The sequence below is a fragment of the Pristiophorus japonicus genome, chromosome 32 (genome assembly GCF_044704955.1).
Source record: "Pristiophorus japonicus isolate sPriJap1 chromosome 32, sPriJap1.hap1, whole genome shotgun sequence".
NCBI classification, from domain to species: domain Eukaryota; kingdom Metazoa; phylum Chordata; class Chondrichthyes; family Pristiophoridae; genus Pristiophorus; species Pristiophorus japonicus.
Window position 1 is genome coordinate 309,605 of NC_092008.1, and position 6,000 is coordinate 315,604.

Genomic DNA, 6,000 nt, shown 5'->3' on the forward strand with positions numbered 1-6,000 from the left:
TGTGAGTTAGGACACGGGGTCAGTGAGCACAGGGGGTGATGAGTGAGTGGGACTGGGTGTGAGTTAGGACACGGGGTCAGCGAGCACAGGGGGTGATGGGTGAGTTGGACTGGGTGCGAGTTAGGACACGGGGTCAGTGAGCACAGGGGGTGATGGGTGAGTGGGACTGGGTGTGAGTTAGGACATAGGGCAGTGAGCACAGGGGGTGATGGGTGAGCGGGACTGGGTGCGAGTTAGGACACGGGTCAGTGAGCACAGGGGGTGAAGGGTGAGTGGGACTGGGTGCGAGTTAGTACACGGGGTCAGTGAGCATAAGGGGTGATGGGTGAGTGGGACTGGGTGTGAGTTAGAACACGGGGTCAGTGAGCACAGCGGGTGATGGGTGAGTGGGACTCGGTGCGAGTTAGGACACGGGTCAGCGAGCACAGGGGGTGATGGGTGAGCGTGACTGGGTGTGAGTTAGGACACGGGGTCAGTGAGCACAGCGGATGATGGGTGAGTGGGACTCGGTGCGAGTTAGGACATGGGGTCAGTGAGCACAGCGGGTGATGGGTGAGTGGGACTCGGTGCGAGTTAGGACATGGGGTCAGTGAGCACAGCGGGTGATAGGTGAGTGGGACTGGGTGCGAGTTAGGACAAGGGGCAGTGAGCACAGGGGGTGATGGGTGAGTGGGACTGGGTGCGAGTTAGGACAAGGGGCACAGGGGGTGATGGGTGAGTGGGACTGGGTGCGAGTTAGGACACGGGGTCAGTGAGCACAGGGGGTGATGGGTGAGTGGGACTGGGTGTGAGTTCGGACACGGGGCACAGGGGGTGATGGGTGAGTGGGACTGGGTGTGAGTTAGGACACGGGGTCAGTGACCACAGGGGGTGATGGGTGGGTGGGACTGGGTGTGAGTTAGGACACGGGGTCAGTGAGCACAGGGGGTGATGGGTGAGCGGGACTGGGTGCGAGTTAGGACACGGGGTCAGTGAGCACAGGGGGTGATGGGTGAGCGGGACTGGGTGTGAGTTAGGACACGGGGTCAGCGAGCACAGCGGGTGATGGTTGAGCGGGACTGGGTGCGAGTTAGGACACGGAGCACAGGGGGTGATGGGTGAGTGGGACTGGGTGTGAGTTAGGACACGGGGTCAGTGAGCACAGTGGGTGATGGGTGAGTGGGACTGGGTGTGAGTTAGGACACGGGGTCAGTGAGCACAGGGGGTGATGGGTGAGTGGGACTGGGTGCGAGTTAGGACACGGGGTCAGTGAGCACAGCGGGTGATGGGTGAGTGGGACTGGGTGCGAGTTAGGACACGGGGGCAGTGAGCACAGGGGGTGATGGTTGAGTGGGACTGGGTGCGAGTTAGGACACGGGGGCAGTGAGCACAGGGGGTGATGGGTGAGTGGGACTGGGTGCGAGTTAGGACACGGGGTCAGTGAGCACAGGGGGTGATGGGTGAGTGGGACTGGGTGCGAGTTAGGACACGGGGCACAGGGGGTGATGGGTGAGTGGGACTGGGTGTGAGTTATTACACGGGGTCAGTGAGCACAGGGGGTGATGGGTGAGTGGGACTGGGTGTGAGAAAGGACACGGGGTCAGTGAGCACAGGGGGTGATGGGTGACTGGGACTGGGTGCGAGTTAGGACACGGGGCACAGGGGGTGATGGGTGAGCGGGACTGGGTGTGAGTTAGGACACGGGGTCAGTGAGCACAGGGGGTGATGGGTGAGTGGGACTGGGTGCGAGTTAGGACACGGGGTCAGTGAGCACAGGGGGTGATGGGTGAGTGGGACTGGGTGTGAGTTAGGACACGGGGTCAGTGAGCACAGGGGGTGATGGGTGAGTGGGACTGGGTGTGAGTTAGGACACGAGGTCAGGGAGCACAGGGGGTGATGGGTGAGTGGGACTGGGTGCGAGTTAGGACACGGGGCACAGGGGGTGATGGGTGAGCGGGACTGGGTGCGAGTTAGGACATGGGGCAGTGAGCACAGGGGGTGATGGGTGAGTGGGACTGGGTGTGAGTTAGGACACGGGGTCAGTGAGCACAGGGGGTGATGAGTGAGTGGGACTGGGTGTGAGTTAGGACACGGGGTCAGCGAGCACAGGGGGTGATGGGTGAGTTGGACTGGGTGCGAGTTAGGACACGGGGTCAGTGAGCACAGGGGGTGATGGGTGAGTGGGACTGGGTGTGAGTTAGGACATAGGGCAGTGAGCACAGGGGGTGATGGGTGAGCGGGACTGGGTGCGAGTTAGGACACGGGTCAGTGAGCACAGGGGGTGAAGGGTGAGTGGGACTGGGTGCGAGTTAGTACACGGGGTCAGTGAGCATAAGGGGTGATGGGTGAGTGGGACTGGGTGTGAGTTAGAACACGGGGTCAGTGAGCACAGCGGGTGATGGGTGAGTGGGACTCGGTGCGAGTTAGGACACGGGTCAGCGAGCACAGGGGGTGATGGGTGAGCGTGACTGGGTGTGAGTTAGGACACGGGGTCAGTGAGCACAGCGGATGATGGGTGAGTGGGACTCGGTGCGAGTTAGGACATGGGGTCAGTGAGCACAGCGGGTGATGGGTGAGTGGGACTCGGTGCGAGTTAGGACATGGGGTCAGTGAGCACAGCGGGTGATAGGTGAGTGGGACTGGGTGCGAGTTAGGACAAGGGGCAGTGAGCACAGGGGGTGATGGGTGAGTGGGACTGGGTGCGAGTTAGGACAAGGGGCACAGGGGGTGATGGGTGAGTGGGACTGGGTGCGAGTTAGGACACGGGGTCAGTGAGCACAGGGGGTGATGGGTGAGTGGGACTGGGTGTGAGTTCGGACACGGGGCACAGGGGGTGATGGGTGAGTGGGACTGGGTGTGAGTTAGGACACGGGGTCAGTGACCACAGGGGGTGATGGGTGGGTGGGACTGGGTGTGAGTTAGGACACGGGGTCAGTGAGCACAGGGGGTGATGGGTGAGCGGGACTGGGTGCGAGTTAGGACACGGGGTCAGTGAGCACAGGGGGTGATGGGTGAGCGGGACTGGGTGTGAGTTAGGACACGGGGTCAGCGAGCACAGCGGGTGATGGTTGAGCGGGACTGGGTGCGAGTTAGGACACGGAGCACAGGGGGTGATGGGTGAGTGGGACTGGGTGTGAGTTAGGACACGGGGTCAGTGAGCACAGTGGGTGATGGGTGAGTGGGACTGGGTGTGAGTTAGGACACGGGGTCAGTGAGCACAGGGGGTGATGGGTGAGTGGGACTGGGTGCGAGTTAGGACACGGGGTCAGTGAGCACAGCGGGTGATGGGTGAGTGGGACTGGGTGCGAGTTAGGACACGGGGGCAGTGAGCACAGGGGGTGATGGTTGAGTGGGACTGGGTGCGAGTTAGGACACGGGGGCAGTGAGCACAGGGGGTGATGGGTGAGTGGGACTGGGTGCGAGTTAGGACACGGGGTCAGTGAGCACAGGGGGTGATGGGTGAGTGGGACTGGGTGCGAGTTAGGACACGGGGCACAGGGGGTGATGGGTGAGTGGGACTGGGTGTGAGTTATTACACGGGGTCAGTGAGCACAGGGGGTGATGGGTGAGTGGGACTGGGTGTGAGAAAGGACACGGGGTCAGTGAGCACAGGGGGTGATGGGTGACTGGGACTGGGTGCGAGTTAGGACACGGGGCACAGGGGGTGATGGGTGAGCGGGACTGGGTGTGAGTTAGGACACGGGGTCAGTGAGCACAGGGGGTGATGGGTGAGTGGGACTGGGTGTGAGAAAGGACACGGGGTCAGTGAGCACAGGGGGTGATGGGTGAGTGGGACTGGATGCGAGTTAGGACACGGGGCACAGGGGGTGATGGGTGAGCGGGACTGGGTGTGAGTTAGGACACGGGGTCAGTGAGCACAGGGGGTGATGGGTGAGTGGGACTGGGTGTGAGTTAGGACACGGGGTCAGTGAGCACAGGGGGTGATGGGTGAGTGGGACTGGATGCGAGTTAGGACACGGGGCACAGGGGGTGATGGGTGAGCGGGACTGGGTGTGAGTTAGGACACGGGGTCAGTGAGCACAGGGGGTGATGGGTGAGTGGGACTGGATGCGAGTTAGGACACGGGGCACAGGGGGTGATGGGTGAGCGGGACTGGGTGTGAGTTAGGACACGGGGTCAGCAAGGTTTTGGATGAGCTGATGGCTACGGAGGGCAGCTAAATCTATAACGTCTTATTCTAATAGCATGATTAATATGGAGATACATTAATAATGGTTTATGGTCCAACCCAAGCAATATTAATGTGTCTGTGTTGAAGGGAAAGGTTAACATCATGCGTATGGTGAAATCCTGAGCCCTGCTTTGATCTGCCGAGCTGTAATGAAATGTTCAGGTGAAGCAGTAACGTGATCACGTGGAACAGAGTGAGCGAGTCAGTGACTGAATAATTTATACTGAAACCCTAGAGAGTTCAAATGGAGAAGGAGAGAGTGCAACTTTAGCAGATCGCTACTTCGGGAAGTATAGTACGTCACCACAAAACACTGGGGTCTTCTCATTTAACCAGTTCATTTTCAAAAAATCATACAGCGCTCCCTCAGTACTGCCCCTCCGACAGTACGGCACTCCCTCAGTACTGCCCCTCCGATAGTGCGGTGCTCCCTCAGTACTGCCCCTCCGACAGTGCGGCACTCCCTCAGTACTGCCCCTCCGACAGTGCGGCACTCCCTCAGCACTGCCCCTCCGACAGTGCGGCACTCCCTCAGTACCGCCCCTCCGACAGTGCGGTGCTCCCTCAGTACTGCCCCTCCGACAGTACGGCACTCCCTCAGTACTGCCCCTCCGACAGTGCGGTGCTCCCTCAGTACTGCCCCTCCGACAGTGCGGCACTCCCTCAGTACCGCCCCTCCGACAGTGCGGTGCTCCCTCAGCACTGCCCCTCCGACAGTGCGGCACTCCCTCAGTACCGCCCCTCCGACAGTGCGGTGCTCCCTCAGTACTGCCCCTCCGACAGTGAGGCGCTCCCTCAGTACCGCCCCTCCGACAGTGCGGCACTCCCTCAGTACTGCCCCTCCGACAGTGCGGGGCTCCCTCAGTACTGCCCCTCCGACAGTGCGGCGCTCCCTCAGTACTGCCCCTCCGACAGAGCGGGGCTCCCTCAGTACTGCCCCTCCGACAGTGCGGTGCTCCCTCAGTACTGCCCCTCCGACAGTGCGACGCTCCCTCAGTACCGCCCCTCCGACAGCGCAGTGCTCCCTCAGTACAGCCCCTCCGACAGCGCAGTGCGGAACTCCCTCAGTACCGCCCCTCCGACAGCGCGGTGCTCCCTCAGTACCGCCCCTCCGACAGCGCAGTGCTCCCTCAGTACCGCCCCTCCGACAGTGCGGCACTCCCTCAGTACTGCCCCTCCGACAGCGCAATGCTCCCTCAGTACTGCCCCTCCGACAGCGCAGTGCGGCGCTCCCTCAGTACTGCCCCTCCGACAGCGCAGTGCGGCGCTCCCTTAGTACCGCCCCTCCGACAGCGCAGTGCTCCCTCAGTACTGCCCCTCCGACAGCGCAGTGCGGCACTCCCTCAGTACCGCCCCTCCGACAGCGCGGTGCTCCCTCAGTACTGTCCCTCCGACAGCGCAGTGCTCCCTCAGTACTGTCCCTCCGACAGCGCAGTGCGGCACTCCCTCAGTACCGCCCCTCCGACAGCGCGGTGCTCCCTCAGTACTGTCCCTCCGACAGTGCGGCACTCCCTCAGTACTGCCCCTCCGACAGCGCAATGCTCCCTCAGTACTGCCCCTCCGACAGCGCAGTGCGGCACTCCCTCAGTACCGCCCCTCCGACAGCGCGGTGCTCCCTCAGTACTGTCCCTCCGACAGCGCAGTGCTCCCTCAGTACTGCCCCTCTGACAGCGCAGTGCGGCGCTCCCTCAGTACTGCCCCTCCGACAGCGCGGTGCTCCCTCAGTACTGCCCCTCCGACAGTGCGGCACTCCCTCAGTACTGCCCCTCCGATAGCGCAGTGCGGCACTCCCTCAGTACCGCCCCTCCGACAGCGCAGTGCTCCCTTAG

The 6,000-nt window shown here is 62.2% G+C and overlaps 1 protein-coding gene across 1 annotated transcript in view; it reads left to right on the forward strand.

Moving 5' to 3' along the window:
* Positions 1-6,000, forward strand: part of LOC139240471 (neural cell adhesion molecule L1-like) — a 97,161-nt gene that overhangs the window by 44,899 nt on the left and 46,262 nt on the right. The gene's annotated exons all lie outside the window — the stretch shown is intronic.